The 12,635-nt window shown below is 49.8% G+C and overlaps 1 protein-coding gene across 1 annotated transcript in view; it reads left to right on the forward strand.

Moving 5' to 3' along the window:
* Window positions 1-1,611: 1,611 nt before the first annotated feature.
* Window positions 1,612-12,635, forward strand: part of MAP3K13 (mitogen-activated protein kinase kinase kinase 13) — a 184,017-nt gene continuing 172,993 nt past the window's right edge. The window contains exon 1 of the mRNA XM_069089359.1: window positions 1,612-1,693. The gene's annotated coding sequence lies outside the window, so the exon portion shown is untranslated. The remainder of the gene's footprint in view (window positions 1,694-12,635) is intronic.

Genomic DNA, 12,635 nt, shown 5'->3' on the forward strand with positions numbered 1-12,635 from the left:
GAGTTGGAATCTGTCCTCAGACTCTTACTAGTTGTGTGACCTTGGGCAAGTCACTTAACCCTGTTTGCCTCAGTTTCCTTATCTGTAAAATGAGTCAGAGAAGGAAATAGCAAACCACACTACTACCTTTGTCCAGAAAACCCAAATGGGGCCATGGAGAGTCAGACGTGACTAAATGACTGAACAATGACAAAGTGATCCCAAGGGCTGGGAAGTAAACAAAAAGTGCTGCGAACCACGAAGCAGGGGAGGATTCAGGGACCTCTAAGGTCCCTTGGGGCTCTGGCTTTCTTCTGTTTGAGTAGTAGAAACCTCTGGTCAGGCAGGCTCATGTGCTGCCATCTTGTGGCGTCTGCTGGTAACTGCCACACCATTTCTACTTTTGTCTATAAAACTCATAGTCACCTTAATTGTCATAGCTGGAAAGAAATCTCGTCATCTTATACAGAGCATTTTTAAAAATTAAATTAAATTAATTTTAAATTTAAAAAGTATTGGATGATTTCTGGATTCCCTTCCAATTCTGGCATTCTGGGGTTTGGTGATTGAGACCCCGTGGTTCTGTGTTAACGGATAACAATCTCCTATTTCAGAGATTCCACAACATTTATTAAGCTCCAACTATGTGCGACACAGTGGAGACACCAAGAAAGGCAAAAGCGGTCCATGCCCTCAGGGAGCTCCTAGTCTAAAAGGGCAGACCTGCAGCAGGCACACAGCTAGCTGCTTACAAGATCGGCCTTGGGTGGAGATGCCGGGATGGGGAAACATCCTGAGATGCCGGGACGGGGAAACACATCCTGAGATGCCGGGATGGGGAAACACATCCTGAGATGCTGGGACGGGGAAACATCCTGAGATGCTGGGACGGGGAAACACATCCTGAGATGCTGGGACGGGGAAACATCCTGAGATGCTGGGACGGGGAAACACATCCTGAGATGCTGGGATGGGGAAACACATCCTGAGATGCTGGGATGGGCCGCCGATTGAGGAGTTTGGGTTCTGCAACGAGGGAACCTGGGGTTCCGGGAAGTTCTGGCTCTGCCAAGAGGGATCCCGAGGCTCTGAAGCTGAGACACGAGGATCCCGGCTAAGAGATTCTGGGCTGGAGAGACCCTGGGATTCTGTGGTTTGGGTTCAGATGCTTGGGTCCTATTGTCCCAGTGCAGGGGTCCAACGCCGAGTATACAGTAGGTGCTGAATAGAATCCACTCTTTGGCGTTTCCTTCTACGACTCATTTTACAAATGAGGAAACTGAGGCAAAAAGGGTAAATAGACTTGTCCGGGTTCACACAATTAGTAGGTGTCTGAGGTCTATTTTGAACTCAGGTCTTCCTAACTCTAGGCCCAGCGCTCTATTCACTGCTCGCCCTAGGCGGCCCTTTGAAAAGTATTGACTGAGAGCAGAGGACAAGAAGGGGAGCAGCCAGTCAGGCATGGGCGGGGCCAGCCAGGCACGGGGCGGGACCAGCCAGGCCAGCGTGGCACCGCCCTCAGAAGCAGCTCGGGGGCCAACTGGCACCTGGCGCATGCGCAGCGTGTGCGGCGCCATGACGGAGGGCACTTGAGGACAGCCTGGAGGCGGGCCCGGAAGTGACGTATGGGACGTGACGCGCGCGGCGGCAAAGGCGGCAAGGGGCGGGGCTCGCTCGGTCCGGCGCCCGCCCTGGACTTGACGACCTGTGACAGGTAAGGAAGGGGGTCGCGGCAGCCCCGGCTGGGGGACCCGCGGGGCGCGGTGAGGGTGGACGCGGCCCCTTCGGGTCAGGCCGTGGCCTACGACTCTGGCTCAAGAGCCTTTATTAGGCGCCTACTGTGTGCCCTGCGGAGGCTGGGGGGGGATCCCCCCCCCGCCTCGTGCCCAGATGGGGAAACTGAGGCACGGAGCGGGAAGGGCCGTAGGGTCATAGACCTCCAGCAAGGGACGAGGGTCATGGGGAGACTGAGGCACGGAGCGGCAGGACAGGTCAGAGATCCACTAGTGCAGCCTCTTCTTTGTACAGAAGGGGAAACCGAGGCACGCAGAGGGTCGTCAGGCCATAAAACGGGGCATCTAGTCCAGCGCCTTGTGCAGAGGAGGAAACTGAGGCACGGAGAGGCCGAGCGGGTCAGGCCAGAGCAGGAGGAAGCTAATGAGCCGCTCACCCGAGGACGAGCAGCAACGACAGAATTTGAACCCAGGTCCCGTTATTTTACAGGTGGGGAAACTGAGGCCCCCAGCGGGAAAGCCTCTCCCTCTGGCCCCCGGCGGAGCCCTCAGCCGGGACGCTCAGGGTCCGGGAGCGGCCCCGTCCGTGCCTCTGAGGCCGTGGGTCTCATTGAGAGGCTGGAAGCCGAGCCGCCCCATCCTTGGGCTGAGCCTGGTCACCCCCATTCTGCAGATGGGCACGCTGAGGCTCCGCGCGGCGGCCCCAGGCCGCTCCCAGATGGGGCGAGGACCCGAGAGCACGGTCACCCGCGGAGTGGGAGGCAGACGCAGGACAGGGGAGCCGGGGTCTCCTGTCCCGCTCCACGGCCGAGCCCCTCGCTACAGCACCCCCTCCACTGCCTCTCGCTGACTCTGGTGGGCCCCCTGTTCCAGCCTTCCTTAGGTGGTGCACAGGAGGCAGGACCACAGATTTTACTCCATTGACTGACTGTACTTTTCCTGGGAAAACTTTGTGGGGGATGTCGATCGGGAGCAGAGACTAGAGACGCGTTGTCTTTGTGCCCGCTGCTTGGTGACTAGCCCCTGCCCTCATTTCCTTTCCGTCTTTGGAGGGGCTTTAGATGCAGTTAATGAAATAATGGAGCCTTACTTTAGACGGAGGGCTCACGAGCTTGTAAACACCTGGTCAGCTACTGCCCCGGCAGCGCCTGCAATGCGGGGAGCCCGTGGAAGGGGAGGACGGCCAGAGAGGGTTTCCGTGCGTCAAGGTGCCTTGCAAAGGGTTTTCCCGCTGCACTAAATACCAGGAGCCTGGTTTTATTTGATTCTGCCCTTTGATCTCGTGGAAAATTGTAAGAATTTTGAAATAGGATGTTTGTTGCTCTAGAAAGCACAGGCCCCCCTGGGCCGAGTCACGGGCTCCGGGGCCGAGTCACTAAGGGAACCTCGCCCGGGAAGGTGATGGTGTGCCCGGCTGTGGCGGGAACTGCAGCCTGGGCTCATCCCTGCTTCCCAGAGCCCCGAGGCTTGGCATGAGATCGAAGACTTGGGGGAAGGGAGACGTGTATTTTCAATCTGGAAGAAGCTGGGAAACTTTATTAGGGGTGTTTTAAATTAAGGATGTTAATTGTTCAAAATAGAAAAAGAGGCAAAATGTGGATCTCGAATTCCAGACATTTAAATAAGAAGTCTGCACGCCCCTAATTGTCAGGCCTCTTCAGGTAGTTTGCAGAAATGAGCAGGCTGTCTGTCCCAAGTCGCGTCTTACTTTAGCTTTGGGGACCCTTACTCAGCTCTGTGTGCTTCCCTGAGCCTGGACTTGCAGCCGTCTTGGGTACTTTTAGCATTGCTTGTGACAAGGGCCAGCAGAATAGTCAGGCAGAGAACAAGGACTCTGAGCTGACCAGCTGCTGGCGGGAGAGCAAAGGGGGTTTGGGGTCAAGTGCATTAAGGACGGAGGCGGAGGCGGAGGCGGAAGAGGGCAAGGTTTCCTCCATCTGCTTTGTAACCAGTCATGGTGCTGGGAAATGTTTGAGGCTTTTCTGGAGACAGTGAGGCTAGAATTCCAGAAAGAGAGTAAGAGCGCCTCCACATCCCCCAGACTCAGCACACTGTGTGACCTCTGTCAGTCTTCTGTGTCTACTTAACCTCCCCTCCCCCCAGCACAGAAGCTCCCCGAGGGCTGAGCCTGTTTTGTCTCGTCTCTATTTCCTGACACTCAGTGGGTGTTTAATGGTTGAGTTGCTCCTACTGTGTGAGAGCCAGGCCCTCACGCTAGTCTGTTGTGATGGGAGGTGAGGTGTCCATAAAGCTCATTCACAGAAGTCAGCGTGATCCCTGGGCCAGTATTGACGCTCCAGCTTTTCGGTTTTGCAGAGGTGGGGACTGGAGCATGGATTTCATTTGAAGAATCTTACGAAATCCCTGAGGCCAACGCAAACCTGAACTGTTCCTTGGGGCACTCCAACCCCAGCTCTTGCAGAAAGGTACGTGGTAGCTCCAGTGTAGGGCAGGTGAGAGATGGAGCAGTCCCAGGTGGACCTTATCACCGTGGGATTGTCATTGCAATAGGTTGGGCTGCATTTTTTCAAGCTCCCCTTGTGGAGGGAGAGGGCCTGATGTCAAATCCTGGATTGGCTCCAAACTTGGTAGGTTATCTGTCTAGCCACAGAATTTCTCTGAGCCTCAGTTTCCTCATTTGTCTCATGGGGAGGGGGATGCGAAATGGAAAATCTCTCAGATGCCTTCTAGCTCTAATGATCTAGGAAAGGTGTGATAAAGGGCTCCTGTGTAATGCATATACGCATCTGAGCATTCTAAAGAAATGATCTTAGGAAAGAGGTCATTCCTCAGCTCACCGAATAAATATTGGTTGAGGACATACTGTGTGCTAGACACTGGCGGAACAGTCTGTGAGACCTCAGTGTTTGTCATCCCCGGGAGGGGCAGGAAGCCAGTAGCTGTAATTCGAGGCAGAATGCTCCAGGCGTCCAGACAAAGTTTTATCTGAAACTTTAGGAGAGAGATGAGGCTTCTAGCTTAGGATGTCAGGGGAGGGAGGAAAGGCAAGGAAAACTTCCTGAAAGAGCTGCCACCTGAGCTATAGCTCAGGGAAAGGGGTTTTGGCAGGTGGAGATGGGAAGATGTCTTATCTTAGGCAGAAGGTGTTGTGTAAACAGAGGCACAAATGAGAATGAGAATGGGCTATGGTGTGCTGTTGTACTGGAATCTGATCCACCATTGGGGAGCAGTGGGAGGGAAATTTGCAGAGATACCTCCTGGAGCCAAATTGTGGCTGAAGCACTTAGAAGCTATTTGGCAGGCTCATGGTGCCAAAGAGGGGCCTGATTGGGACATGGAATAAGGGTTATGATAATGGCAGTGGGTGAAGGATGTACTGGTTGGGGAGAGGTTTAGAGGCAGGAAGAAAAGTCAGGAGCTTTTAATAGTATCCCAGAAGCACGAGGCTCTGAACTCTGAGGGGTTACATCGGTAGTGAAAGCATGGGACCAGTGGGATCCCCCGGCTGAGAAGATGTGCAGAGTGCCAAAGAGTGCCTTGTAGAGGAGGAATGGGAGATTTTGATCCCGGGGGATAGGGAGGATGGTGTTCTTAGCAGCTCTAGAGACTTTGGAGGGCAGAAGAAGTTTTGTTTGGGGACACTCTCGGACTTGCTGAAGTGGAGTTGTCCAGGAGGCAGTTGTGGGAAGGTTGGCGACTGGAGCTGCAGACCTGAAAGTCATTCCATTAGAAGTGACAAAAGCAGTCGTGACAGTGAGGGAGAGAGTGTAGACAGAGAAGAGGAGAATCCAGGACAAAACCTGGGGTCGGGGCAGGAGAAGGAGAAGAGACCGGCAAACGAGATAGAGAACAGAGCGGCAAGAGAGGAAAGAGGAGAATCAAGGGAGAGAATGTCATGGGAACCAAGGGAGAAGAAAGTGTCCAAGAGGAGAGGGGGTCTCTTGGTGTCAGATGCTCCAGAGAGGCCAGGCCATTGGTGGTCTTGGAAAGAGCAGTTTTGAAGAGATTGGTGGGATAGAATCTACATGGCGAGAGGTTGAGCATTGTCTGTTCTTTCTGGAAGTTGGTGAGGTGAGGAGTTAGAGAGAAGGCAAATGGATTGGGGGAAAGAGCTTTATTAGTGTGGGGGGATGGGTGAGTTCATAGGCCACAGGCAAGGAGTAATTGGAGAGAGATCAAAGACAAGTGAGAGCAGGGAGTTGATGAACCAAACAGGGTCAGTGAGAAGACAGGAAGGGGCAATGTCAGGGGCACTCATGGAGGGATCAGCCTCGATCAGGAGCAGAGCCATCTTGGCATAAGGCAGGACAGGAGGGGAGAGGGAGCCCAGTAAACATTCAGTGAATGTTTATAGAATTTATACTGAGTAAAGATGACTAGGGGTACTCAGGCCACATCCCTGGAGGCCTTAGAGCCTCATAGAAGATAAGGTAGAATGTGAAAATGTCACATCAGGACTGACAAGTGGATTGGTAAGGACAGGAGAGGTTTTGAGAAGTAGAAGGGGGGTGGAGGTAACTCCTCTTAGCCTTATCTCCTGTAAAGACCCTTATGGAGAAAGGGAAAACAGAGATGGTTTAGAGTAGCCACTGTAAAGACGAGAAAATGGGAAATGAGTAAGAAATGAATAAGGAGGGGCAGCTGGGTGGCGCAGTGAATAGAGTACCAGCCCTGGAGTCAGGAGGACCTGAGTTCAAATGTGACCTCAGACATTTAACACACTTACTAGCCATGTGACCTTGGGCAAGTCACTTAACCCCAATTGCCCTGCCCTCCCCCCCTCCAAAAAGCAAAAAAAAAGAAGAGGAAATGAATAAGGATCTGAAGGCCCTCAGCTGAGGGGAGGGAATAAAAATCTGTGGCAATTGGGTCAGAGAAGCTTCATGATTTTTCCTAGATGTGTTTGACTGCTCTGGAGTGGAAGTGGAGAAGGTAGATGGGAGAATTAACCAGAGGTGAGTTAATAAGCTAGGCATGGCTAAGCCAGGTGGATGGGGCTCAGGAAGGCTGGCGTTTTATGGAGATGGCCAACTGTTTGATCAATACAGAATAGAAATGATGGAGGGGAGGCAGACTGGGGGTGACAGACTAAGAATGGGGAGGCTCTGATGGTCACACTGAAGGCAAGGAGAGGAGTAGGAGACTCAGTCTTTGGGATCTTGGAAGCAGAGCAGTTCTGAGTGATTATGCAGTCTGAAGTGTGACCATCGTGGACAATAGCTGCCTTAAGAGTGGAGATGGCAGCCACACTGCCTTACACATAGGGGACACTTTTTATAAAGAGCACCTGAAGGTCCATCAGCAGTAGTCTGGAAGGAGTGACAGAGTAGACCAACTTGGAGCCAAGCACAGAAGGTGATGGAGGATCTGAGCAGGCGGAGGGTGTCATCAGAGGCGTGACATGCCAAGGGGAGCCTGGGGAAGGAGGTAACACAATTCTGGATGGAATGAGGAGCTGCAAGACCCTGGCTAGGAGCCTGTTGTATTTGGACTGAAATTTATGTTCTTATGTTTGGTATTTATGTTCTTCGAGGTGGCCTGAATACTGTTTCCATGTAAATTTACTTTTGAAGATATCTCTTTGTAAATGCTATTATCCTTTTGTTTCTGAGAGAATGCTCAGGGTGCTTCAGATGGCTGGGTCACTGCTGGCTGCAGCAGGACAAGTCATTCTATGTGATCCTAAGCGATGTCCAGCACTGGACATTTCACAAGGTGCTTGAATTTATTTGTTCCTCATAACAGCCCAGTGGAATCGGCACTGTGTCATTACATTATTCCCATCTGGTAGACCTGTTCTATAGGAATTTTTACAATGGATCGTCCAGTTAGGATTATGGGGAACTTAGAAGTCACTTGAAACAGACCTAAATTCAAATTTGGCCTCAGACACTTATTATCAGTGTGACCCTGGGCAAGTTACTTAGCTTCTGTTTGCCTCTGCTTCCTCACCTGCAAAATGGGGATAATAGTCCTTCCACTCCCTCCTGCAAAGGGTTTTGTGGCGTGTTGGACAGAGGGTAAAGCGGTCCTTATTATTAGGCAGAACCTTCTTGACAATCTGGCTGCCAAACTCCCCTAGCCCAAACTGGATCCAATGTCATTGGGAAACACTGAACACAATGAATGAAAATTCAACATGGATAATGTTCGTTTGTGGCTTCTACATCACATGACCATAGCCACAGGGAGCCGGTTGCCTGAATTTGACACCACTGCTCAAGGTGACCTGCTTCACCTAGAAGGCACAGTCCGGCCCTCTAGTGCCAGGGACACTTTAGAGTGACAGCTTTAATTGTTAGGATGTTCTTCTGTTCAGCAAGAGTCTTGGCTCCAGTAGAGCTGGCCAGCTGGAGCCAGGTGCACAGAGCCAAGTTCAGATCTTGCGCTTGACTCCTCAGGCAATTCATGAAGCCTTCCTGGGCCTCTTTCCCCATCTATAAAGTGGAAATAGCATCGATAGCACTAGCTTTACAGCAAGGAGGTGGCATCAGTGAGCCTTTGCAGGCTTCCAGATGCCAGCTTAGCTTACGCTGCTCTTCTCCTGATCTTGTCTCTTTTCTAGGCTAAATACTCCCAATTCCTTCATCTTTCTCGGTAGGAGAGTTCATAAGTTGTTCTCCCCGCCCCCCCCCCTCCATTCAGGAGTCCCAAGATCATTGAGTTAGAGGTGGAAGGGACCTGATAAGGTCATCTAGGCCAGATTCCTCATTTTACAGATGAGGAAATTGAGGTCAGACAACATAAAGAGCCAGGATTTTCACCTAGCTCTTCTGACTCCAGATCTAGCACTTTCTCCTGCATTTGTGTGTACATAAGAACCAAATAAAAGGGCTGACAGGTATTGCTACCCTTTTATTGGGTTGCTCTGGGGAGAGGAGACAAGTGATGACAACCCATCCCCTTCCCTTTTCTTGGCACAAATTCCAATGCATTGTGATTCCCAGGTACTCCAAATTTAGGTCAAGAAGTTTGACTCCCATAGCAATGGGATTGCCCCCTCTTTTGGTCTGATAGCAGCCTAAGATTGCATTAGGCTGACTAGTGACTGAGCCAGGAGAGGGCTTGGCTCCAAACACAGAGGTCTTTCTACTGTCTCTTGTCACCCCTTTGCTGTCATGTTCCCTCCGTTCTGTCCTTGTGCAGCTGAATTTATGAACCTCAATTCTCAGAGGATTTGGAGCTGAATGCACCCTTGGTCTAGCTCCGTTCTTTTACAGATGAGGGTGAGGTGATCATTCAAGATCATATAGAGAGAGCAGAACCTGGATTCCAGGCCAGGTTATCTCACTCCAAACTCAGTCCTCCTTCTGTTCCTCCTCAGTGTTTCTCTCAGATGTAACATAAGCAATTTTGCATTTAATCTTGGTAGATTTGGTGGTTCTGATTGTCATGCAGCATACTGGTGTCTCCTCTTAGCTTCTTGCTGCCTGAAAGCTGGATAAACATCTTGCACATGTTTTTGTTCAAGTCACTGGTAAAAGTGGAGGACAGAATATGGCCAAGGAAAAAGTCTGTGGCACTCCACTAAAGACCGCTTTATCAGGGTCATTCGTTCACTGAGCATTTATTAAGGACCTGCTCTACGGAAGGTTCTGAGCCAGACGCTGAGAATGCAGAGAGAGATTTCACATGAGCCCTAGGCTATAGAGGAAGGACAAATACACAGATGAATAGGGAAGATGTGATAGGAAGAGAAGTGCCAAGGAAAGATCCAGGCAGAGTGGCAGGAGGAGAGAAATCCTGGGAGTCCAGATCACAAGAGCAGTGTATGAGGAGAGAAGGGAAGAGGCGCCCACCGTTGAGGGGACAAAGGACCATCCAGAATCAGAAAGCAGAAAGAGAGCCAGGAGGGAGCAGCATCACAGAGGATACAGAAAGGGAGGGAGGAGAGGAAGGAGAACACATCAGGAGGGGGGGGGGAAGAAGGAGGCACACTTTCATGCACCCCAGAGGACAGACAGGAGAAAAACCCTCATATTTTCCCATAAAGAGGCTGTTAGTCATGCTGGAGAACAGTCGCAGTTGAAAATAGAGATGGAACAGGACGGCTAGGTGGCTCAGTGAATAGAGCATCGGCCCTGGAGTCAGGAGGACCTGAGTTCAAATCCGGCCTCAGCCACTTAACACAAAAACTAGCCGTGTGACCTTGGGCAAGTCACTTAACCCCAATTGCCCTCCAAAAAAAAAAAGAAAATAGAGATGGAAGCCAGACTGTCAGGGGTTACAGAGTGGGTGGTAAATGAATACATTGAACATCATGAGTGTAGACTATTCTACATCTAGGAATTTAGTAGTGAAGGGGAGAAGAAATAGGAAGGCTGTGCAGTATGATTGGAAGAAAGCTGAATGTAGAGTCAGGGTTCAAATCCTAGCTCCACCACCCTGAGACCTTGGGCAAGTCACTTACCAGTTTCCTCATTTGTAAACTGGTCAGACTAGATGATCTCTAAGGTCTATTCCTGCTCTAAATCTATGACCTTTTGATTTCATTTGGAGTGGTTCAGCTGGTATTTTATAGAAGGGGAGATCTATCAAGTAATTTATTATGTGTGTGCTATGTGCCAGATTCTAAACATCCCGACAGAAAGTGAAACAGTTCCTTCCTGAGGAGCTTACATTCCATCAAGAGAAACATCAGGTACAGATATTAGCAAGTGTATACAAAATAAATATAAAGAGAATAAATCTATAAATACATAGGAGTTGGGGGGAGCACCAGAAGTTGGGAGGAATGACAAAAAGTGTCATGAAGAACAGTTGTTTTCAACCTTTTTTTACATCATGGACCCCTTTAGCAATTTGGTGAAGCCTATGGAGGGCAGCTAGATGGCTCAGTGGATAGGGTCTTGAGCCTGGAGTCAGGAAGACTTATCTTCTTGAATTCAAATCTCGCCTCAGATACTTACTGTGTGACCCTGGGCAGGTCACTAAACCCTGTTCGCCTCGGTTTCCTCATCTGTAAAATGAGCTGGAGAAGGAAATTGCAAACCATTCCAATATCTTTGCCCAAAAAAACCCTCAAAATGGGGTCATGAAGAGTCAGACATGTCTGAAACAACTGAATAGCAAAGCCTTTGGTGACCTTCTCAGCATGTTTTTAAATGCATAAAATAAGGTATATGAGATTACAAAGGAAACCAATTATATTGCAATAGTGTTATAAAAAATATTTAACAGACTAGTTCATGTTATAGTAGCTTGTTCTGTAATAGCAAAGAATTGGAAACAGGGGTGAGGGGAATGGTGCCCATCGACTGGGGATGACTGACCAAGTTATGATATCTATATGTAATAGAGTACCATGATGTTGCAGTGTAATAAAGGAGATGGTTTGAGAGAAATATAGGAAGATTTGTCTGAGCTAATACAGAGTAGAGTGAGCAGAACCAGGAGAACAATTGATACGATAACAATATGGTAAAGACAACTTTGAAACACTTAGGAACTCTGATCAATACAGTGACCAGCCACAATTACAGAAGACTCAAGGTGAAGCAAGCTAACCCTGTCCTGATAGAGGGGAGTATGAACTCAGAGTACAGATTGGGACGTTTTTTTACATTCCCGATTTGGGAATTTGTTTGCTTGATAATACATTTTTATAACAGAGGTTTCATTTTTCTTGCTTTCTTGATTGGAGAGGGCAGAGTAGAGAATGTGGATGTGAAAATAAAATTTAATTTTTAAAAAGTCAACTAGGCCACAGACTCCCGTTTAAGAACCTCTGGTGTAAAAGGTAACTGGGCACGAGGAGAAGGACAATGTAGAAAGGTGGGTGGTCTGTGAGAAAGGGATGAAGGTCCTAGAGGAGATGAGATTGAAATTGCAGGTGGATCCATGAGCTTTTCTTCTAAAACTGGAAGGAATGGAGGAGAGAGAATTTCTGGTCAAGATGGCTAAGCAGTGAGAAAGCCAGAGAATTCAGCAACTCCTGAAGCACCACTCCAGGCCTTCCTCATGGGACAAACCAAGAGGGGACAAGACCCTCAGTGACTATGTAGGCTGCTGAGACCCAGGAAGATGAGGTGGTTTGCTCAGTATTACCTAGGTCAGAGGTAGGACTTGAACCCAGACCAACAAGAATAATGGGGCTTCAAAGGAACAATACTACCAAGAGCCAAGGGAATCACCTGGAGACAGGAGCTTTGTGGTCTGGTAACCCTGGAGTGTCAGAGCCAATTCTAACCAGAATTTGGTGTGTAGGCCCTTTCAGTCGACACTGGGCAAGTCACTTAATCTCTATTTGCTCAGTTCCTCATCAGTAAAATGGGGGCGTACTGGAGAAGGAAATGGCAAACCACTCTAGTATCTTTGCCAAGTCTGTGGGGTCATGAAGAGTTGGACATGACTGAATGATTGAACAGCAACAATAACCTCTTCAGTACCTCCATCATTGGGTTGGGGGGATAGTGAGTTCAGGAGCCCTTTCTTAACCCCACCCGCCCACTGCACCAGTCTAAGCTCAAGGGATCTAGAGACACGACTCACCTGCAGGTAGGCCTAGACAGCAAGGCCTAGAGTGTCTGGTTTCCTATCCCTTCCACAGGACCAAGTCCTGGGAAATGTTTACTGCCCAAAGCCCAAGGAATTCCTGATTTGCCTTGCCCCCACCTCAGACAAGAGGGCCACTCTTCATCATCTTCCAGAATCATTCCACAACCAGGGGCTGTTCTCCCCAGTGCCCCCTCAGCAGTAGGCAAGAAGTGGGAGCTTAGCTGCAGTTGAACCCAGCTGGGCAAGATGGAGTGGGAGACCTCACTAGCATTTGGGACTGAGACATCTCTCTCCTTGTTGGGTTGTTGGGTGCTTGGCCCAGTCCTTCCCCTGACCTGGGAAATGTTCCCCCTTCTTTGCTGATAAGATTTCCTGTCTTCTCCATCCACTCTAACCAACCAGACCTTAAGGAGCACACAACCTCTCCATCCCAACCCAAGCCAGAACAAAGCCTTCTACCTGATG

This window comes from Petaurus breviceps, unplaced genomic scaffold, assembly GCF_028583685.1.
Source record: "Petaurus breviceps papuanus isolate PSGF00001 unplaced genomic scaffold, PetGlider_PUasm1.0 186, whole genome shotgun sequence".
In the NCBI taxonomy this organism is placed as follows: domain Eukaryota; kingdom Metazoa; phylum Chordata; class Mammalia; order Diprotodontia; family Petauridae; genus Petaurus; species Petaurus breviceps.